This window comes from Drosophila arizonae, chromosome 2 (genome assembly GCF_054131065.1).
Source record: "Drosophila arizonae isolate 15081-1271.41 chromosome 2, UAZ_ARI_1.0, whole genome shotgun sequence".
Classification (NCBI taxonomy): Eukaryota; Metazoa; Arthropoda; class Insecta; order Diptera; family Drosophilidae; genus Drosophila; species Drosophila arizonae.
The window spans coordinates 17,613,202-17,637,401 of NC_142922.1; the positions used below are offsets into that span (position 1 = coordinate 17,613,202).

The 24,200-nt window shown below is 40.8% G+C and overlaps 1 protein-coding gene across 3 annotated transcripts in view; it reads left to right on the plus strand.

The window, feature by feature from the left end:
• The first annotated feature begins 1,297 nt into the window (after positions 1 to 1,297).
• dpr11 (defective proboscis extension response 11) overlaps positions 1,298 to 24,200 on the plus strand; it is a 69,902-nt gene continuing 46,999 nt past the window's right edge. For 2 of the 3 annotated variants that reach the window (XM_089461975.1, XM_089461974.1), the window contains exon 1: positions 1,298 to 1,895. The gene's annotated coding sequence lies outside the window, so the exon portion shown is untranslated. Of the gene's footprint in view, positions 1,896 to 5,437; positions 5,621 to 24,200 lie in introns of all 3 variants that reach the window. The other variant, XM_089461978.1, reaches the window with a different exon arrangement.

The window sequence follows — 24,200 nt, forward strand, 5'->3', positions numbered from 1 at the left end:
CAGGCATAAGCCTGCGCTCTGCTAACTGCGCAGTAAGCAGCGACTGCGCTTGGGCTGCGCTGCAGTGTGGGCAATATTATGAGAAGTTATTTGTCAAATAATTTCTTTTGTAGACACACAATCTTAATGAAACTTTCAGAGTGTAATCATATGATGAATATGTGTGTACATTCCAAAGCCCAAGTCTCTAGTACTTGAAATGCGTTTTTTACAAATTGGGGGAGAAGGGGGCGTGGTATCTAAAATTTGTAAATGACAAAATCTTTGTATCGATTAACTTTATATACAACGCAAATTTGAAGACTCCAGGTCTAAAAATGTTCAAATTAGGCTAAAAAAACAAAATCAATTTTTCGATTATTCTCGATAAAAAAGTTATCGGACGATTTATCGAAAAAATAAAGCAAACTCGTACTGCGTATGGTACACACGAGTATGCATGCCAAATTTCAGCTCTCTAGCTCTTATAACTTCTGAGATCGACGCACTCATACGGACGGACGGACGGACGGACGGACGGACGGACGGACGGACGGACGGACGGACGGACGGACAGACGGACAGGGCTATATCGACTCAGCTCGTCACGCTGATCAAGAATATATATACTTTGTGGGGTCTGCCACGCCTCCTTCTGCCCGTTACATACTTTTTCACAAAACCATTATACCCTGATTTCCCATTTTCAATGGGTTCAGGGTATAAAAATGCTGCCTTTTGCCGGGAAACAACGATTGCCGCAGCCTCAGCCGCAGCCACGGTCTCTGCCACCGTCTCTGCCTCAGCTGGCGTCGCAGTGGCAGTGGCAGTGGCAGCCACGACGACATTTCTGACCTAAGACATGCCACAACGAGTGCGTCACGAGTGCGACGACAAGGACGAGGACGTGGCTGACTGGCGTGCATTAACGTTTAGCCCCACTGCTCCATTGGCTTCATTTCAGTAGCTCAACAGCTGTTTGGCTTGGGACAAACACTTTTTCGCTTTGGGACCCTGTGCCATGCAAATGAGCAGCAGCTAACTGTGGCATTGGAAGCACGCCATAAACTCGCGCTCTCCCTCTCGCTGTCTCTCTTAGACTGCCTGTTGGTGTGTCGCTGTTGTAGCCGGCACTGCGCATGCGCCGCGTCCCAAACGCTCTCCGAACACACCCATAAGGCGAGCGCGCTCTTAAAAGTATGCAACACACTCTGCCATAAATCGTGCTCTGCCTGAGCTCGTCTCGTGCCTCGGCTATGTGTGGCGCCCGCTTCGGCTGCGACTACGACTACGGCTGTGGCTGTGGCAGCGGCTCGTTATCGACATGTCGCCACTTCGCATGCCGTTCTCGTTGACTCCAGTTGTGTTCGCAGCTGCCGCGTGAGCGTCCCGTGTAATCGTTGTCGCTGACGTCGTTGTTTTCGCTGTTGTCGGTGCTGTCGGTGCTTGCCGTCGCTGAGTTGACGCGTTGTTGTATGCTCCGTTTGATCGGTGATTAAGATGCTGCATCTGCCGCTAATCGAACGAGCCGAGTGAATGCCGTGCGCCGAGCCATCGCCCAATGTATTAAGTGCCATATGAATACACACTGAAGTGACGCCTAAAGGGCTGATAGTTTGACGGGCTAACGGGCTGACGGGCTAACGGGCTGACGGGCTTGACGTGTTGACAGGCAACGGGTAACGCCTCAAGTGTCTGTTTGCCAATTTCCAATTTTTGCCGCCCAAAGTGAATTTCAGCAATAATAACAACAGCAACAACAACAACAACAATGTCGTAATCAGCCTGCCTGTGTGTGTGTGATTATGCGTATGTGTGCGTGTGTCAGCCTGTGTAATCCAAGAAAATCTGTCACGTGCTTTGGATATCCCTGTGTGCTACTCCACACGCAGCGCATTTATTGAATAAAATAAAAGGTGAGTAGCAGCAGCAGTGACAACTCGGATTATTAGGCGTATGAGCTATACGTGTATACATATGTATATACACACATGTGAAACAAACACACGTTAAATATTCAGCTTAGCTGAACGTGACATGCAGATAAAGCAGACACCTATTTTCATTAATTGAATAGATAAGATAATAATAACAATGAAATACTTAAAAGACAAAAATGCGAAATATTAATTTAGGATAAATACTAAGCCATAGCAGTTAACAGTGGATTTCCTGATGCAAGTTCTAGGAAATTCTATCAGAAATATCTGCGTCTGCTCAACTTGTTGACTTATGCCTTGTGGCATTTTAAATAATTATTCATTACAGTAAAGCTTGGCTGCAATGACTCTGACATTTTCTCCGACATTTTAATTGTAAATAAATTATTATTATTATTTTTATATTTTTTTGTATTAATGCTAAATTTAAAATTAAATTAATTACGTCAATTGTAACAGTTAAAAAAAAAATATATATATAATATTTATTAATTAAAATATGAAATATTTAATTATATTAAATATATATAATAATTACCTACTATTGTTCAATTTATTAATATAAAATGCATTGGCAGCACTCAAACACAAATGCACTGAAATTATATCGTTAATTGAGTTCTATTAAAAAATTATTAGATTATTATCACCATCATTATATAAATAATATGTAATTTGCCCAGTTGCTCCTTGTTAACTTAACAAGACATCTATTTGGCTAGAGCTGGAGCTACAGTTAGAGCCCTCTAGCTAGTTGACCTATTTAGCATATGGCCTCTATAAAGTAGAGAAGTCGCCCTGATTTACCTCTTCGCATTAACAACGATTAACTTTCGTTTGTCTCTTTTGTACCCAAATTAAATGACAGAATTTGATTATATTCCTGCACGCACACGGCGTATTTTGTGCGCCGTGTTTAGACAAACGCACGTTTGAGTTCCGCCGTACATGTCAACTAAGAGCCCCAGGCGCATTAAAATACAATTCTGAGGCAGCTGGGGAACAGGTGGCTCCGGACGGCCAAACGGCTCAACTTTTTCCCCCAATTTTTTATTTAACAGCTATGAAAATATCATTAGAAATTTTCAACCCAACTTCAAAGGTGAAGTTTCCCTAAAACGAAAAAAAAAAGAAACTAAAATAAAAGAAAAGCAACTGCTTTTGTATGCAAAACAAAATGAAAAGCGGGTGAGAATCTGTTGACTTTCTAGGCATTCTTCCACTTTAATATTATGAATTTTATATTGTTCGTTATTTGGGCTGGGCTTTTGGCCGCGGGCCAAGTTAATGTAATTTACGCTCGCGCATTTTTCAATTGGCCATGTTTTCTGGTTAGTTGCATGCGTCGCTCGTCTTTACTTCAAGTTCATTGTGCATTAATAATGTAGTTGTCTCCCCACACACACACACACACAGACACGCAGGACAACTGTCCCTTTATGGCGCATAATTTGATTCAGTTTTTGTGTGACACAGTCTGTCCTCCACTTTGGGAGCCCAGCTGTTCGCTGACTGTTGGCCAGCAACATGGACATGGGAATTGCGGCTGCAAGTGTGTCATTTGCATGGCTGCACTTTTTGTTTTTTGTTTTTGTTGTTGTTTTTGTTGTTGTTTTTGCTTTTGCTTTTAACTTGTATTTTATTTTATTTAGTCTTTATTTTTTCACTCATTGCGGTCGAGTCGTGTCGACCGCAGCACTTCACTGTATTGGCTGAAACGTTTGTGGCCCTGATTCAATTAATTGCCGACAATAACTAGGTGTCGCCATTTTGTCATATACACTAACGGTATGATACGTCGGGTTTAAGGGGGAGTAAACTCAACAAGCAGACTCGAATGCGCAATACCTTCTGTGAATTGTAAGCGGTCGAGTTTCAATTCCTCCTCCTCCTGCTCCTGCTCAGCGCTGTATATCATTTGTACAGTTGTCCAGGACTCGGAACAATGCTGTGCCAGACAAAGGGCTAGCAAATTTCATGAAAAATGACATTCAATCGCATTTTTCATTATTCGCGTAGTTCTCGCCGCTCTTTTTTGATGTGCTTCCGGCTCATCCTGCCTGACAGTTCTATCTTCTAATACTATTTTTTTATTATTTTTATTATTTTTATTCTGTAGTTTTCGCAGCACATTTCACAGCGGGAGCGCGTCTTGGAAAATGCAGAATAATGAGGAAACTAACGAGCCAAGACTTCTCCATTGTTTACTGGCGCAAAAATTGCGCGATTATTAATTTTCTATGCTATTTTGTAGCAGTCCTTCGTGCCAGGCGTCTGCCGCAGTAGCGGCACATCCTGGGCGGCTCCTTTGCCAGCGCCAGACGCTGCCGACACTTCGCTTTATTTCTGCTGCCCGCCTTCGTTTGGCCGCGTTTTCTGCGTTTATTTTTGCTTCCTTTGCCAGCACAACATTTTTAATATTTTGCAATACTCTTCTTCATCTTCATGGATTTTCTTTTCCTTTTTTTTTTTTGTGCCTGCTGCGTCCTTCCGTCTGGCGAACACTGAGCCAGGACGCGAATTTCGCGAGCTCTCGACACAGCTGTGAGGTTGGACGATTTTTCTTCACGTTCATTCACAAGGCATAACTCTGGCTTCACATACACACCATGCTGATTCAGGATATTCTTACTTACACAATTACAGTTGCACACACATGCGTGTATGTGTGTTTGCTTTGCTTTTTGGCTTTGCCTGAACTGACACATTTTCGCGTGTTTTCGCAGTCCTTAAGCTGCTTGTTTCATTTTTCGCAGTCATCAATTAATAAAAACGTTACTTCCGCCTGTAAGTCATGACATCTTCAAGGATGAAGTGAATATTCAAAGAAATGTGGAAAGTAAGAAGAAGTCGCAACAAAGACAAACTGAATATAATTTATTTTTAAATATCTTTAAATTATGTTTTTGTCTTTATGGAGTTGCGTCCATCGAGCTGTACGTTTAAGATATTCCAGCAATCAATGACAAGTTTTGGAGTAGAATAATTTATAAATATAAAATACCTTATGACTCCTTTAGAGATGCAGGCATTTCAAAATGCTCATCATATTAAAAATATTTTAAATTCTTAAAAAATACTCGTACTATTTAAGATATTTTAAAGTAAATTTAAATATGCATAAAAAGCTGAATAAAAAATACACACAAATTTTATAAACAAAATCTAAGTCTCATTAAATAAATAATATGATAATAAATACAAAAATAACAATTACAAAAGCACACATACATATATACAGACACCTATATATGTATTTAGCATAACACGTAAATCGGGAATGTTTTTATAAACTGTGTCAATTAATTAAGCTACAGAGTTATATGCGCCATAAACATTTCCCACAACTCCCATAAACTGTAAACTTAGAAGGGAAAGTGAGAGTGGGGTGGAGTGGAGTGCAGGCGGCGGGAGGCGGGAGTGGAGACTCATAATACAACTGTTTTGTTTTGCTCTTTTATGTATGTACACTGTAACAAAATGTAATAAATTGTGCTCTGTTTCTCATACTTTTTCAGGTGAGTGCGACTGGGATATATGAAGCTTGGCAACTTGTGGCACACAAACACAAATACAAGTACAAATACAAACACAAACAGTAATGCAAATGCAAATACAAATACGAATATGAATATGAATACGAATATGAATACAAACACAAATTGGTCGCCGTTGGCTGGCCTTCAGCGTGGCATTTGAGCGTATGTAAATACATTTTTAATTTAAAATAAACATGGTTATTAAGTTAGGCATTGCCCTTGCGTGCATGCGTATGTATACGTATGTGAGTCCAGTTCCTGGCAATATCCGCCTTGAAAATATAAAATAACTCTGAAACGGCATCAAATCCAATTAGTTAATATGAATTTTTGATGAAATCACTTCCGCTTCAAATGCAAAAAAGTTGTACGCCTTCTCGCTCGTCGTTATCATCATCATCATCATCGTCAACGTCAACGTCATCATGATGACTACGTTATTTTAGTTTACTCTTTTTTTTTTTTTTTTTTTTTTGCTGGAAAACTTTAACGCATGCCACTTTTTGCTGCAAGTCATCGGGTTTTATATACATGCACATACACATACATATATATATATATTTTTTTCATTTCTGGCATAAAATTATTTATTGTGTGTTCGCCACAATAACCGCAATTTGCAACTTTTTGTGGCATTTTGTCGGCGTGTTGTCAAAATGTTTGTGTGCCCGACATATTTAAATATTTCATTTGTCGCACGCTCACCGAACGACACCGACACGGCAGACGGGCAAAAATTAGTTTGCGTATACGTAATAAGCGTTGCGTATACGTAATATTTGTATAAATTCGCCTTCTACGCACACATGAGCAACTTTTTCGCCGCGAGCTCGCTTTCCGCTTAATTTTGTGTTCACATTTTACTTTTATTTATTTATTTATTTTATTTTTATTTATTATATTTTTCGCTTCTCTTTTCGCTTCTCTTTTCGCTGCGTTCGTAATTTTAATTCTTTCATTTCGTTGTTTTACTTCTTTCTTTCTTTTTTTGGCTCTCATTTTTTGTTTTATTTAAACTTTTTCAAAATGGCCTGCTTTTGTCCCGTTTTTTTTTTTTTACCTTTTGCTTAGCTACCATTGCTGCTGCTCCTTGTTGCTGTTGTTGTTGTTGCTGCATGTTTTGTATGCATACAGCAATTGATATAAAATTTTAACGAGGTGCGGTCGCTTGTTTGTGCTTTTCTCCGTTCACTTTTTGCTGGCTTTTCGCTTTGCCATTTCCTTATTTGCCATTGCTGCTGGCTGCCGCTAAAAAAAAAATGGCAAGGATTTCTTCATTTCGTAATGAATAGAAAATTAAAAAATTAGAAGCTTTAAAAAAAGTCGCTTAAAATAATTGAATTTTTTTTGTGCAAATAATTCGTCGTTGTATATAAAAAAATATATATTTATATTCGTGTAAATTGTTGCATTTAAATTGCAATTCGCCACATGCCACAAGGCAGCTGCTTGGTTGTTAAATTTCCAACTATAATTAGTTTTCCGCATTATTTTACAATATTTACACATGGACGCAGGCTGATGCATAATTGAATTTTCCACATTAATGCATTTAATTGATGTTGAAGGCTTCCAAATGGCCCAAAACTAGTGGCAATTTATTGCTTGCCGCAATAACGCGGCCAGTGGACGAAAGCCCAAAGCTGCCACGCCCACATTTTGAATAATACCAATATACTACCTATTTAAAAAAAAAAAAAAGGGAAATTACTTAAGCTCATTAAACAGCATCAAGAAGATATTTCAATTAAAAAGCAAACAAAATAATTTTGAGCTATTTGAAAAATAAAAAAAAATAAAAAACTTGTAAAGAAATTGTAAAAGCAACTTAAAGTAAATGCGTTTGCAAATTGAAAAGGTTAAGCGAAAAATTCGCACAAATAGAAAGGAGGGAAAAATGCGACTAAATGTGGGACATAAAGAATTGTTAGCATTTATTTCTCCGCCGAGTACAAAATTTGCAAGTTTTGGCCATTTGTCTGGCGCCGTCTGGCAGCTGTAGCCGGAGCCATGGCCGCAGCAGCGGCAGCGACAGCGGCAGCGGCTGTGGCTGCTGCTAACCAACAATATATCACCATTAAACAAATTATGTACTCAACTCAACCATTTTAAATGGCTCTGCTGGCCATTGTAGTTGCGCTCAGTTATTCAAGAACAAATACATATCCGCATGCACGGCGCAGAGACAACGAGCGAATAATACAATGCGACGCGAGATTGGCATAAGGAATACGCTAGAGCACTGTGGCACAGTGGGCTGAGGCTCGGTGGAGAACAGATTAATTGCAAGCAGCGGATATCGAGGAAAAATGTCATCAAAAGCTTAAGCTATAATTATTTAAATATTTTATGAATGTATTTATCTTAATATATGATAACTTAATATATGATGCATACATTTAATAAAATATTTACATTTTTAGCTAAAGTACAACCTATCCGAGTTGAGATGATTCTATTCCTATAATCTCTAAAACTTAAGAGTAGTAGATCTTGTGCCTTAGTGATTCTAGTGAAGTGCTTATCATATATGTATCTCTTGTAAATGCCATCAATTAATTTGTTATTCTTACAAGTACTACACCAACACACCATACTATTTTTAAAACATTCTCTTATTGCATAGCTCAAGATCATCTGCTTGAAAGAGAAGGAGAAAAAGCGACACAACTAAGCCAAATAATAACTTTTTTTTTTTTTTTTTTTTTTTTTTGTCCCAATGTGCAGGCTCTTCAGAGTTTTTCCATTATGGTTATTACGGCATTCTCGGCTACCAGTCGTTCTCTGTGTGGCATCATTGACACGTTTTCTGCTTTGCTCTTGCCTAAAGCAATTGCTCAGCTTCAAGCGCAGCTCCTGAGCTACTCGCGTATGCCTCAACAAGGTGTAAACATTTATGGTGTGTGTGTGTGTGTGTGTGCATGCATGTACATGTACATGTGTTTCGGGCGACACAAATTTATTTCTAAGCATTTACAGCGCCAACTTTGAGTTCCTCCTTTTTTCTTTTCTTTTATTTTTGTTGTTTTTTTGTTTTATTTCGCATTTCGTGTTTTTCTTTGCTGTTGTTTTTCCTCTGCCGTTAGTTGCTTTGCATGTGGCCACATGCCACATTTAGTATCTCACAAATTTGGGCATCCCCGAGCAACGGGGGAGCACTTACAGCACATCAGAGCTGCCTCCCCCCTTACCGCGCCGCCCCCTCGCAGCGGGCGCATTCTTCTGCGACCACAAATTTTCGTGTAGTTATTTTTCTTTAGCTGTTTTTTGTTCAGTTTTCCTGGCTGTTGTTTTTCGTTGTTTTTGTTGTTGATTTTCTGCTGCTTCGCTTAGTTGCAGATGTGTTATGTTGTATTTTTACAACTTCCTTATGCCACGCCCCATCAGACCCCTGGCCAAAACGTGAAAAAGTGCCAAAAAACAAAAACAACACGAAACAGGAAAAAAAAACGAAGAGCAAACAGTTTTTTGCTGCTAGCATGTTAAAGTGTTTCAATTTTTTCTTGTTCATCTGCATATGTGAGCGTGTGACCAAGAAACAGCGACAGCGAGAAGGAAGAGAGAAAGAGAGAGAGAGAGTGTGAGAGGGAGAGGGTATCTTTTCCCAAATACGACTGTATCTTTTGCGTGTGTTGCTTTTTGTTGGCATTGGCACATCCGGACTTCGAAGTGCGTCGTCTTCCGGTTTTGCTTTGGCGCAAATTACAGCGCATAATTTTCACATTACGTCAGCGCATACGTGAACGTGTGTGCGTGTGCGCCTGGCTGATTGGGTGTGTGCATTCCCTGCGATTGCCTCCAGTTGCTCAACGCCCTTTGCCACCCTCTCCCCTCGACTAGAGCCTGAAGTGCGCCTTCTGACTTTCGCAATATTGCGATATGGAAATCAATATTCCTAATGGCTGTCAGTTGACACACGAGCAACACACTCGCACACACTCGCACACACACACACACACACACATGTATATCAAAGCCTGTACATTCATTCATTCACGTAGGTGCTATATTGCCCTCACTTTACACTTGTGTACGCCATTCATTTGCCATGAATTATTATCTAAATAATGAAATCGTTATCGATAAATGCGAGCACATAAATATCGGCCTTCAAATTGACAGCACACCTAAATCATGGCAGGAGCTGTTCCGCCGTTAAAGTCAAAAGGGAATATTTTATACAAAACTGAAAGAGTCCTAAATAATAGATATCTGTGTTTTCATCAGAAACAATCAAGGGCACGAAATCGTTTTTAGCTTGAATAGATCTCAGCTCAACTACACGGAATCGCATCTCTGTCAGATTTCTGCTGAAAGTCCCGAAATCTGACGCGAAATGTGTGTCAATAATTTGGGAATGCATCTCATTTCCTTTTTATCGGCATGTTCAGCAATGTGTAAAGCTCTCTGAGGTCATGAAGATATCAAAGTGCGTCAATATGGAGACATTGGCATTTGTCGGAGACAATTTACGAGCGCCCCCAAGCAGGCCCAACGGCTTTTTGTGGCTCGCCATCTGCGTGACCCACATGTCGCCTCGATTTGTAATAAACTCCGGAGTTGCCTGGTGCCGGCTGGAGCTGAGGGTATTTGAATTAGTCGTAACTCGCTGTGAGTCGCTTAGCCGCAGATACGTCCGAGAGTAAACAATGGTCGGGTGTTTGGCCAACGCAGCCTAAAAGGCAAAATAGACGAAGGCAGCAAAAGCTGCAAAATAAACACGGCGGCAAGGCAAGCCAAAAATAAAAGGCAAAAAGTAGCTAGAAAAAAAAAGCTCGCGGTAATTTGAGCCTTTTTTCCATTTGAGTGATTCCAGCCGTGGGCAGCTGAGTAGTGCGGGGCGTGGCAGCAGCCAGCATAGAAATCAAATATCAAAGCCAAAGTTTTTTTTTAAAGAGCAGCATCTGTACGTATATGACTGTGTGTGGGTGTACGTGTGTGTGTGTGTGTAGGTATGTTATATATATTTTTTGCTTTAGTGACTTGGCTATTGGTAATCCCTTAGCAACAGGTTACAAAGTTTTTCTTTTTTGACAACCATCAAGTCCCATCGTCCGTTTTGCCAGCCAATAACGAATCCCAAATAAAAACCGTTAGGGCCAACCGTTTGAAGAGAAGGAGGCCAGATGAGCCTTGCAGTTGATTTGCCAAATCAAAGTTGCATGAAACAATGCCAAGCAATCCGGAAAGACATAGATAAGGCTTAAAGAGCGAGACCAAGGACCAAAGAGCAGTTGACAACGGCCATAAGCGACAAATAAGTCGAAACTTTCAGTTAAACGTTGATCTAAAAGGATTTACACAATTTAAACAGCGCAACTTAACGAGTTCGATTGAAATAAGCTACTTGTTTCTTAACCCGACTCGCTCGCTCGCCGCTCTGTCTGTTGATTTGGGAATTGACTTTTGCTTAAGGCTGCCCCCTCGCAGCCAAATAGCAGACGTGGCCCACTCGCCCCACTCGCCCCACTCGCCCCCTGCGGCCCACTTCGGCCCGCAGCTATAAGCCTGACAGGATGTAATCTTTCATCTTAACTGAGATTTCTTTGCCCACGTTCGCTGTGCACTCGCTGTTTTCCCTCCTCTGCTTTTGATTCGAGTGTATTCTTTTATTTTCCCTTGTCTTTTTTTTTTCGTATTTGTTTTTCCTTTACCTTTGGCAATTGCAGCAGCAAATTCAGCTTGTATTCCTTGTCGGCTACAGCTTTGCGCTTGTCGAGCTCGCAGCATCAAAATTTATGGCATTTTATTGTTACATTTCGTACAGCATCGAACTCTCCTATGCTTCGATTTCCATTGTGCAGTTGGCAGTAGAAGACGATGATGTCCGCTGAATAATGTAGTCCTGAGATGCCTTTGTTAGCTTTGCTGAGGAACTAGAAAACAGTGCAAGATGAAATTGGATTTAAAGCTGATAAATGTTGCTTATATTAGAAGGTAATATAATTGTAATAAAAATAGAGGGTTGCATGAATGCATAGTTAACAGAAATTAGATAGTTAATTAACAATAAAAATGCATTAAGTGGCATTGAAGCCAAGTCGAACACGATTTTACTGAAAGAGTGCGCTGGTATATGACTCGAAGGTAGAATATTTAGCGGAGCAAAAAAAAAGAATTGAAGGAGTGTGAGTTGCGGGTGAATAAACTGCTAAACTCACATACAGCCACAAAAATGCTCATACATATAGCACGGAACTATAGGTGTGTGTATGATCATCTTGAAAACCTATACTTAATGCGCATCAATGCTTTCATACCCTGTCTACACATTCTCATGCCTGAGCATGGCAAAGCCGATCAAAAGTTCGGTTTACTATTCACTCGGAAGGTAAGAAATGTGATCGTCTACGCCAATACTTGTGCGTACATGAGGGAGATAGCACAGAGAGAGAGAGAGAGAGAGAGAGAGAGAGAGACAGAGAGAGAGAGAAAAAGAGAGAGAGAGAGAGAGAGAGAAAGAGAGAGTGAGAGTAACGCATAGCATATGAAATGATCATTTCGTTTGAGCGCATATTTTGTCGTGCCATATTTTCTCCGCTCAAGAGTCAAGCGAGCGGGCCAAGCAACTACGAAGTAATAATACGATATAATACGAAGTCTTTATGCCTTGGCAAATTATTCATTCCGTTTCAGACTTCAATTTATTGCCGCTCGCTTTGACGCCTAAAGTGCACTCAATCAAAAACTCGCTCAATACATTGTAGGCTTCTCTCTCACTCATTCGACTTCAAATCGAGTAGGTTCTATGTGACGTATGCATGTTGTAAGTGAAGTCATGCAGCCCTAAAATAAATAATAACAATAATAATAGTAATATAAATATTAATAATAAATACAGAAATATAAATACTATTATTAATAATAAAAATAAAAAAATAAAGAATGTATGTATTTCTAAGATTTATAAGGGCTTCAATAAGATCATTAACTATAAATATCACATTCTGTTTTAATAAAAGATTAACATAAAGAGCCATCTGGCCCACTATTAAGAAAACGTAGCGTTACGTGTTAATATTTGATATATTTATACATTTCCAGCAAATTAAACCCAATACGCTCTGGTCTTTTTTATAGCAGAATATTTGCTGCACTTTTGATATTTTATATGTATTTATATTTTTTACATCGCTTATCCAATTTAAAATGTAGGTCGAGTGCTCGGTAAACAATATACAGCCTGTATACACACTGCTATACGTGTATGTGTGTGTGTTTACCCTCACACTCATGCAAAGCGTTAAAAATAAACTAAAATGTAGATTGGAATTAAACGAACACTAAAATTAAATACGTTTGTCGAATTCCCATCAAATTAGAGCGTGAGAAATGAACAGGGGGGATTGGGATGGGGGATGGCTTAAAGCGCGCAGCACTTCAGCGAAAAGCAGCCCTTAGATAGGCAGCGAGGGTTGCCAGCACTATTTGTGAATGTTTGTTTGCATTTGCATTCGAGGCCAAGTCTCGCTCAACCCGAACATCAAATGGAAGCGGGATGAAAGAAACTGAAACTGAAACGCAAATGAAATGAAATAAAATAAAGGATTTCCTAATTGCCAATTTGCATGCAGTCGCATCTAATTTTTGCCCATTCGTCGGCTAAATAAACTCCATTTGTTGCTGCTTTTATTTCCATTTCGTTTGTTTTGTGTGTTTATAAATTTGTTTATTTTGTGAATGGGCTCTGTTTGCTCGCTCCAGCCGCTGTTTCAGTTACACGCAAATCCTATTTGCACAGCCGAGCCAGCACCTGCAAGTTGGCTTGGCTTGGCATATCGGCTCTGGGTGTAGTCATCCGAATAATGATAAAAATAGAGGATAGAATGCTAAATAATAATATTAGCTTAGATTATTCTCCATAAATAATTACATTTGAAATAATTACTGTTGCTGCCAACAGTGTAGCTGGCAGTCGAGCTCCACTCGTGCTGCTCATATTCGAGGCTCTTTGGCTTCAGTTACATGAGGCATGCCGTGGGCCTAGCGTGGCCTCTGCCTGCGTTGCATATTCAGTGCGCTCTTTTTTGCTATTTGCCCAATTCTGGGGTCAGGCCTGATGCGAGTATGCGATTATATATTTGACTTCCACCTGCTGTCGACTGCTGCCTGCGCTCGTGTGTTATTTATGCAAATGTCAAATATTTTGAAATGCCGCTGCCATGTGAACGAAAGTTACCGGAAGTACATTATAAAGTTTCTCCGCGCCGACAGCAGCAGTAGCAGCACACACACACACACACACACGCACACAGACAGACAGACACATATACATATACCACATTTAACCCAGCAGTTCATGTTATTTGGCCTACCAACAAACCGAAATGTGCCCTAATATCCAGGCACGAGTTAACACCCACTGCGCCAGCTATTCCACTAACAACAACAGTAATTATGGCATTTTTGGAATAACCGCCTTGTTGCTGTTGCTCTTTCTGGTGGCTCCTTTGTTACCAACACAGTGGCTGGCATTTGGCCCCTTCGTTCGGGCTTGGCAAAAAAAAAAAAAAAAAGAAGAAGAAGCACATTTTTGAGATTATTGCCACGTTAGCTAAATTACTTCGCGGTAAGAATTTTTAATTTGGAAATTGTCTCGAACTCTCATTAAATATTTAATGCTCGAGCCAAACTTGTTGAATTAACGAATTCGAGGAATTGTAGTCCGCAGTGGTCCTCTTCAGGGCGCCGCTAATGAAGCTACTGAATGCGAAATACCAATTACCCAAGGCAATTATCTGCGAGCTTGCTGCTTGTCGAGGGAGTATTGGCGCGAGCATAGTTGAGATTATAAATGGAAATAATTTCGCGCGTTTACAAAGTGCGAAAGCTGAGCCAAGACGCAATTGCTCATTGGCGTATAATTATAAGCAATGGACGAGTGATAATTTCTGGTTGCTTGCTGCCCGACTAAGAGATGCCCTAAGCAAATTGCGGTGCTCTTTAAAATGGCTCTTTAAAACGAGATTCAATCAATTGATATGTGGTCTGAGCAGCACATGGCTTAAATACATGTCGAGGCTTCAAATCTTGGATGGCACTTCAACACTTGGGTAAACAAGTGTGGGTTGCTCTTGTGCTCGTTGTTGTTGTTGTTGTTGGTCTTTTGTGACGCTTGGCCGCACATCGAACCCTTCGTGGGCAACCTTAACCTTCACTCTGACCTTATTGTTTGCCAAGCGGGCGATAGAGAAAGAGATTTACAGTTGATTTAGCCGCCAGAGCCATGGCTAATGCATAATAAACGTTTTTCCCGCAAACTTTCACGCCACTTCCTACGCCTAAAACACAAAAACAGCACACACACACACACACACATACATAGCCAGCAGCATGTGTGTGTATTTCGTTCAATTTCAGTGCTGGTTGTTTACTTTTTCTTTTTTTTTTTTTTTGGCTGGCATTCAATTTAAGATAGACATCATGTGCAGTCATTAGATTGTTTTCGATTGACGTGACATGATAATGAATGATATTCGACCACGTTTCATTGCCGCTTGCCTTTCTCCTTGCCTACTTTTCAGGGCAGCATGTGGGAGCAGTCGAAACATGCAATTTTGAAGGCGGACTCCGGTTAGTGCTGACTGCCAGTTGGCCGTTTGCCCTTTGCTGTTTGCTAAATTGGCAGTTGGCCATGATTTGTTTATGGCTGACCATAATGACCGATAAAGTGGCACTCGACGCGCTCGTTTATTGGCCGAAAGTCTTGTGCTCAAATTAACATGAATTGCAATTCCGATTCGCACGATATTCACAAGCAGCAGGCAGAGCAGGCAGCGGGCAGCAGGCAGAGGGACTCAGCCGCAGAAGCCACCTAATTTCAATTGCGTTGCCTTTGGGGGGCCCTTCTAATCGCACTCTAATTACGGCCACACGGAGCCATAAAACTCAACTCTTCAACTGCCTGCGACTCGTTATGCAAATGTCCTTTGGCGGCCCATGCCAATGTTATTTACACTTCAGGGACTTTGCCGACGTTTGACAACTGCCCCCGACGACATAATCAGAGCTGGTTAGCAGCGCGTCTTGAGGAACAGGTGCTCATTATTTCGTTTGGCTCGTTTATTGATTGCGCTCGCATTTCACAATTATATATTCATCGTTGGCTTTGAATGGGTTTCCGCGTTCCGGGTCCTTGACAGCGGGATAATCTGATAGGATAGAATTAAGCATATCACGTGTCAGATATTATTAGTACATTTCCATTTGTCTTAGGGCGAGGCTCAAGTGCGGCAAGGGAGTCAGTCAGTCGCTTTTTGTGTCAAGTAAAGTGGCAGCAGTCACGCATTTGTTCTTCAACTGCTCCCCCCCGCCAGGCCCAGCCCCTCAGTCCACGACAAGTCGTCGCTTTGCTTTTGTTTCGGGTTTTAATTAATACGCGTTTTCATGTTGCCAGCCTGCTCATGCGTGTCAGTTACATCCCCCCCAATCCTTTCGGCGCCCCCTCAAGTCGAGCACTGACACGCAAATGCAATTTGTGAGCGTAGATTATTTTCTGTTGCTCTGTTGTCAGTGGAATGGAGCTCAAGTTCCCAGCCCACAATTATTCAAAAGTTGCAAGCCTCCCCGAAATAAACAGCATTCACGTAATATTATATTCATTAAATTTTGTTTTTTTTTTTTTTTCAATCAAATGCTGCTTTCTAAATATAGGTGGCAGATTGGAAGTCGTTCACCTCGATTGATTGGGTCAAAATTCATGACCTTTTTGTGTGTTATTTAAAGCTTTGTAATTAATGAAACCTGCTTACTTACCTTTAATAATGGAATTAAATTTATTTTTAGACTCCATAAAAATACAAGTTGAGCTATTCATTAAATCAATAATTCCAGACTGAGTGAGTCTTTGACTTTACATGGACTAAACTGAGTTGTTGACTGAACTTAATTAGAGCCATTAAATATAATCATTACAGTAACTCTTAGTGTATGTCAAATTGAGTTCATTAATGGTTCATTAGTAATTTTATTTTAATTTTTCTCAAATATTCTTAAATATTCTCACTTAAAGCTTATCTCCCCCATTTTCCGCTCGCTTTAATTAGGCTCAGATCATTCCTGTGACACAAAAAATGGCATTGTTTTTATTGTGCATGGTAAACGTGTTGGTTTTAATGATTGCATCTGCAATTTGTTGTTACATAATTATGTGAAATAATGCTGAAGGGCTTAAAAAGACAAGCGACGCATTAAAATAGCTTATTCTGCCAACAGGAAATAAAATGTCCGGCTAATTAAAATAACAAAGGACCTGAATAAATTATTAAGTGAACTGTAAATACAGTTTACATTATCGTGGATGATTTTGATCGATTTCACAAAATATATTCCTCACATCAGCTATGCTCAATTTGTTATTCCGAGTAGCATTTAATCGAGCCAAAACTTTGTCTTAGATCTATTCAATTATTTAGCTAGAAATTCACTTGTAATCTTTAGCTTTTAAATAATATTCAAGAGATAAGCGTTCAGCTTTACGAAAATTGCTGGCTTTACGCCTTGACGCGTAGCTCATTCGGTTCGTTCTGCTGGACTCGAATCGTATATGTGTTTGTGTGTGTGTGTGAGTGTGAGTGTGAGTGTGAGTGTGTGTGTGTGTGTGCATGTGTGCGTGCTTAGACTTCTGCCTTGGCTGGTTGCATTTCCATTCGTGCTCAGTGAACACAATGTTAATTGATTGCCACAGTGAGCTCTCGTTCGCAGAGACAGCGACGGCCAAATCAATTCATGTTTAATTAAATTAATTTGTTGATTTTATCACACGCATGCATCTCAATTGATGCTGGCCAGATTGTGTGAGTGGAAATGCCATATTTATTCATAGCAATAGCAATAATTTAAAGTGCTCAAAGTCGGATTGTCGCATAGTCTTGGCCTGTCTGCTTTAACGAAAACAAAATATATAAATATAAATTAATTTTTTCACTTCAGTGCTTGCTCTTCAAAGCAAAAGCATCAAGTCTATGCCAAATTCCAGCTAAATTACAATTTATAAGATTGTTGAATAAACTCATCGTGGTAAATCTCCAAATGACAAGGGAATGCAAATACTTCACATAAAATATGCGTCGACACATATTTACACTCACAAATGCAATTGGCAACGGCTTAAGCAGTATGTAAATATTTTTCTATGGATTTATGTAAATTTTGTGTAATATATAAATGTACTAGATTCCGGCGGAGAGTGCTGCAATTTGCTGCCAGACTAATGGCTCTTGTTTGTTGTTTTTGAAGCTCTGCCTACGGGGCGTATGCGCAATAAGCATAATAATGTAAGCCAAGCAGAAAGAGACAGACAGAGAGAGAGAGAGGGAGAGAGAGAGATGAAATAGAATTTTGAATGGAAACTTTTCACTTTTTGGCTGACTGCGAAATTAGACTGAAGCCTTGCGAATGCAATGGCTATTCGAGTGATTTCCCTTTTTCGACTTTGATGGGGCTTCGATGTTGCGTGTCCGATCGGCTAGCCGGTTGCGTGTGCAGAAATCTCTAGAAATGCATCTGTAACGGTTAATTAGTGCACGCTTACAACATGCTGGCCAACTGCAACAGCAACTGCAACTGCAACTGAAACTGCCACAGACGTGGCTGCGTGGGATATGGCAGCAACTGCTAAATGAAATGTTGCGCGCACGCGGCTTTGGCTGGGGCTGGCCCCACATAATCCTGCTGTGTTGTGCATTAGGCAGTCAGGCATTTGGAAATTAGCGTGCTACCAATGCCACTCGAGTGCACCGTTCAGCCATGGAGCCATAAGTGCTCCACGCCGGCGCTGCCTGCAGCTTGCATGCATACTAGATGTGGCATGCGGCTTCCAGGTGCCAGACGCTTTCTGCTCCTAGCCCCAGTGGCCGGGCGCGTCCAGTTCGGCTGTTGAGCCAAAAGGGCACTTAAAGTATTTATGCGGCGCGTGCTGTACGTTAAGTGCAGTCGTCGTGCTCTTTAGCGAGTTATTGTTGCTCGAGACGCATGGCTCGCATGGCGTATACGCCATAAAATGCATTTCAATAGATTATAACCTGCTCATAACGTCAAGCCGTACATCGATTACGGGTCTCGGGTGACTGTCTTGCGACTGCCGCCAAGTTGCATTTAAGCCACGGAATGCGCAACACGCGCATTAAGTCGGCAGTAAACAGCACATTTTCAACGTCACTGCTTCGCAGCACAGTGGGACCAGATCGACAAGGCGTGAGTTAAAAATGTACACATATAAGCACTTTGTTATTTTAATTGAAAAAACTCTGAATGGGTAGAACTTCCTAAAAAAAAGTAAATAAATAAACAACACAGAAAATCCTTAACTACAAAAACTTCAAATACCTCAGCTGAAAAGCCATAGCTAAACTCTATAAATATAAATGAGTAGCATAAGACTCACATGATATTTAAAATATATCAAGGCAACTAAAGCCCAATAAAGCTCAAAGAAATAAAATGAAAAAATATATTTGTTTGTCCTAATGGACAAATTTTATTTATATGGAAATTTATTGATAAATAATCATTCACATCATTCACATAACAAAATATTTTCAGGCCTCAATAACCACATGCATTATTTTTTGTAATGTATGCAAATATCATTTTAGTTTTTATTTAATTTTAAAATTTGCATTTTATTTTATATTTTATATTATTATTTAATAGAAAATATTTTATATAATCATGTACTATTTCTTATTATTATACATATATTACATAATATTATTATATATTTTTGTATCTAGTTTAATATCTTGCAGCTTACTGCCTTGAGCCTGATATAGACCTTGATATAAATCATTTAACTGTAATCTAGGGCACATTATTCACATTATTAAATAAATCAATGCCAAAGTGCAGAGCCAGCCGTTTCCATGCACTTTTCCATAGGCATTGCACCAGTGTGCAGGGAGCATCTTCATGGCTTCGCCCGTGCAGCTCGACAATTCTGCGGTTACCCAGTGCGTTTATTATGCCATTCGCAGTTTAATAATGATAATAACGGCAGGATATTAAGCTTTTCCTGCCTGGTCGGGCGAGCACTGTCGACGCCGCCGTCGACACCGCCACACGACCTGGGTGGTTAGATGCTTGGGTGGCTCGTGCGCTGACTGTGCGGCATTAAAACTATAATCAGTTTATGTAATAAAGTAAATTGTGTACATAATGCGTGCTGATGCTGTCTTTTATTTATTTTGTTTTCTTGTGCGCTACTTTTTATTACGGCAGGCCGCAGATATTCTACGCTAAGCAGATATTCTTGGATCCTCTCTGCTGGTCTGGCAGTCTGGCTGCCTGGCAGTCCGGCAGTCGGGCTGTCGGCCTGCCGCCTTGGGCTCCATGCACAAGCTGCCTCTTCGGGCGCCGCAATAATGTTCAATATTAATAAAAGTTTTCGGGCCAAGTTAATTAAATTTGCTTTTTAATGTGCAGCCATGCATGAGCCCAAGCGCCAATGTAATAAATTGACCGTGCGCTCCATAACGCCCATTTCCCATTTCCCGCCCAGCCCCGCCGAGGTGAGGCAAAAGTTTTCATTGGATTGCGCCAGGCAAATAAACTCAAATGAACTTGCATTCATCGGGACAAATGAATGTCTTCAATCAATTATTTAATCATTTATTTATTTTTCAAATACTATATTACTTAGCAAGGTGCTAGACTGCAGATAGGCAAAGAAATTAGGATCATGATATTTAAAGTTGAATTAATATTTATTTTATATGTATATCCATAAATTACATAAACGAAATTAAATTGAATTAAATTTTCAAGCAATTCATATTTTTGTGCCGCACTTAAATTTTCATTCAGTCTCTTAAACTTGCCAAATAAATTTATTATTTAACATGAACAATATTCTTAAGTATCAAATCCAAGTTTTTGCTATGTTAAGTGCGTAATTGCGGCATTTTAATGCTTCACCTGGCACCGAAGCGTGTTTGAAGTTCGGCCGCCCGCCATCTGCCGTCTGCCGTCTGAGCTCGCCCGTTTTATGCCTTCAAACTTTGGCCTTAATAAAGCACATAAAACGGCATTAGACGCAGCAAAGGCGACGACAGCGGGCCACAAAGTCGCCATTATGAGTTCTTTTGTGGCATTTTAGACCTCTTTTGGCCACGTCAATATTTAATGGCAACTCGAGCTGCCTGCCTCGGGGAAACTCGGGGCGGGGCCTTCATTGTTCTGCGGCAGGCAGTTAGCGAAGTTTTTTCCTTTTTTCTTTTTTTTTTTTTTTTTACTATTTATATAGTCCCACGGCTTCAGCGTATTTGCTGTGAATGAATATAAATATCGATAAATATTTCAAATGCTTTTTAACGAGGACACAAACTAATCTAAGTGCTTGAAGTACTTCCAATTAATATAAATTAGCAGCATTTTGTCTAGGGCGTGAGTGTGGCACCCGCTTCACGCCCAGACCCGCCCAGCAGTCCCAGCCAGGGGCAAATCGAAAACAATCGAAGCAATCAGGCGAAATCATTGGCAGCCGGCGAAACGCGCGCACGGGATTTCCTGTGTATTAAAGTCTCAAGTAGATGTGGACGTGGGCGTTGCACGAATGTGTGGGCGTGTCAGCCAGCAAGCCAAGCAGAAAGTTTTGGCGAACGTGGCGTATGAGCGGTGCGTGCAACTTCTCAACTTTTCAATTTGATTAAGTAGCTGAGCGAAGAGCCAACTAAATCCCGACAGAGAGATGTGAAAAAAGTTCGAGTGAAAAGATGGCGGAAAATATTTTCAATTTGGTTTTTAATTGAAGCACAATACAAATCGCTGAAGGCTTCGAATGTCCAACAGATTTATGCGAGCATTGGCCATATTGGAGAGCAACTGACAAGAAAAACTAAACTATTTGAAGGAAAAGCTGCTGAGGCTGGCTAAACGTTTTGATAGCATCAGATGAAGCTGTTTGCTGGCCGCCAGATTGAAAAGCCGAAAATATGTCCTTTGAATGGCTTTAAGTAAATTACAAACAGCAATGGCCACAGCACACACGCTCACACACACACACACACACACGCATACAGGCGCAAATACATGCACGTACAACAGGAATGTCTGATGTTGATAAAGAGCCAGCCGTGCAGGGGAAGCTCAACGTCGTCTTGGCCTGGCCACAAAGAAGGACACAAGCAGCCATGCGGCAAAATTATGTAAAAAGTCAACAGCAAACAGTTAGTAAAAATGGCACAAGATGGGGCGTGGCCGGGGCGGGCAAAGAGGCTTCGGCATGCTAGGTCACTCAAATTGTCTAAGCGGCGACAAACTGAAAGCGAAAGCCAAAGTGAAAGCGCCAGGGCTGCCAGCCAAAGAAAAAGACGCAAAGGAAGTCAACGAAAATGGTAACAAACTGAAAATGAACGTGCCACAAGCAAACACAGACAACAACAACAACAAGAGCGACGGAGGCAGAGGCAGAAAAGTTGCCGAAGAGTAAACAGAATTTTGCAGATTGTTCCGAAAGCTTAAAAGTGAGTTGTGAAGCGAAATATTATACTGCTACTAAGTATAGCACAGAGGTTTAGAATAACTTAGTTAAACGAGAATAGCAAAATATAATACGCTTGTCCGCTTGTGGTACTAAAATGAAAGACCTGAAGAAGGAAAACTTAGTTGGGGCTCATTTTCTCAGAGTAAATTTATTTGACCTGAATACTGAATCTATTCTGTATCCATTTGACATTTCCTTAGATTCAACTCTTTCGCCAGTCAATGTACAGCCTAGACAATGAGCCTTGAACTTGCTTTGCTCTCGATATAAATTCCTCTTGGATTAACATCTACGCAAGCAAACAGGGACATCATTCGAGGAGTGAAAGGCGACAATCGTTAGCTAACCAACAAATAAATTTGAGACAACAAGAGACAAGAGAGACACACAAAAGCGCGGCGCGAAACAAAGACCATTCAAAATTAATTGTGAAATTATGTACAACATTTTATAGAGGTGTTTCAGCCGCAAGACGCGAGCAGCAGCACCAGAAACTGGAAGTGAATTATGTGAAATGCCGGCGAATGTCGGGTAAACGCAACTTGGCGCTAAATTATTAATACATAAGCCAAACAAACGCCGAACATCTGTGGGAACAACAAAAGACACGACGAGCGTCTCAAATATGCCAGTCAGGTGAGCAGTAGCTACTAGACGAGGGGCGGGACGACAGTGGGGGTAAGTGTAGGCAGGCGCAATTCAACCTTGGCACTAAGGTGAAAGACACAGAAAGAGAGAGGGAGAAAGAGTGAGAGGGGGAAGTGCAAATGCCTTCCGTTCAAGCTAACAAGCGCAAGGAATGACTAAATGGGAATGGTACAAAGTCTGATACCCACAACACCTAGGCAGCTAACAGCACACACACACATACATATACATACATAGCAAGGCATGCAATATACATATGAGCCAAGTGGGACTTGCTAGGTTTTCAGCTGAGCGGGAGTGCGAGCTATGCTAGGCTACAGTGCATAATCTGATGGCTGTTGTTGAGGTTCAAGTAAAATGCGGCAAGTGTGTTTCAGCTGAATGGCTGTGTGTGTGTGTGTGTGTGCGTGTGTGCGTGTGTGCGTGTGTGTGAAGAGTAACTTAAAGTTTGACTGCCTTTAATTCATTATGCATGCCTAATGCCAACAATTTAGCAGCTATTGGTTTATCTTAATGAAGCTGTCTGCGACCCAGGCCAGTTAACAGCCTAAATACACACACACACACACACTCACACACGCACACACAGTTGAGCGACCTTGCGACCTGTTTGGCTTGTCTTTAACTTTTATGACGCGCTCAAATCCGCTTGGCATCGCTGTGCTGCATTAAGTGCCGCGCCCCCACGCCCCCACGCCCCCACGCCCCTACGCATATTTGGCAGGCAACCCCTATATATGTCTACACCGACCCAAAACGCGGCCTAATCCCTCATCGTGCTTTGCGTACCGCCCGTTAACTGGGCCCACGGCTAGGGCTTTTGTCTTTGACTTGGCCTTTTCTCTTTTGGCTTCTGCATTTTTCAAGCCAACTTAAATATTAAAGCGTTGTTTGCGGTGCGCCGTCTCGGGATCCTCGCAGCGCCCCGACGGAAGGGCTGCCGGGCGCGGCCAACAATTTAGCTGTCGAGCGGCTCATAGTGCTGACACCCGTGGGAAAATGTTTTAATAATGTGTGTAAAGAGTTGACAGCTTGGCCGAAAAATAAAAAATAAAATGAAAGTCGCAACGCAATGTGTGAAAAGTCCCAAACTTTTATTTTCAACGGTTTCTTCTGGGACCTTGTGGTTATTATAAAACATGGAATATATATTTAGACCCACTTCAGGGCGCCCGACATGATTGACAATACATTAGCTTTTCTTATGGAGTCTACAATAATATTCAAGCTGATAGTTATAAGATACGAAACATCGGTACATCAGTCCAATTATATTTTTGCCAATAGTAATCGTCATACAATTAATATCGGCTCATCTCCTATAAATGCTTATCGATTTCAACAGAAATATCTAACAATAGTTACAGGTTGCAGATATCGAAGCCAGCCGATATTTATGAGTACCATCTCTAGAATATGCAAATACAGCTGATTTCAAAACGCGTGGTTGGAAACCTAGAAAGCTTCAATTTTATTATTCTTTAACTCAGCTAAAATTAAGAGGAAATTCGATCTAGAAATGAATAAACCGGAGGAGCTCAAGCTAAACGGTTTCCGTCACCGTCTGCCATGGCTGATGCCACCAGAGGACGGTCTAGAGTATGTGGACATTAA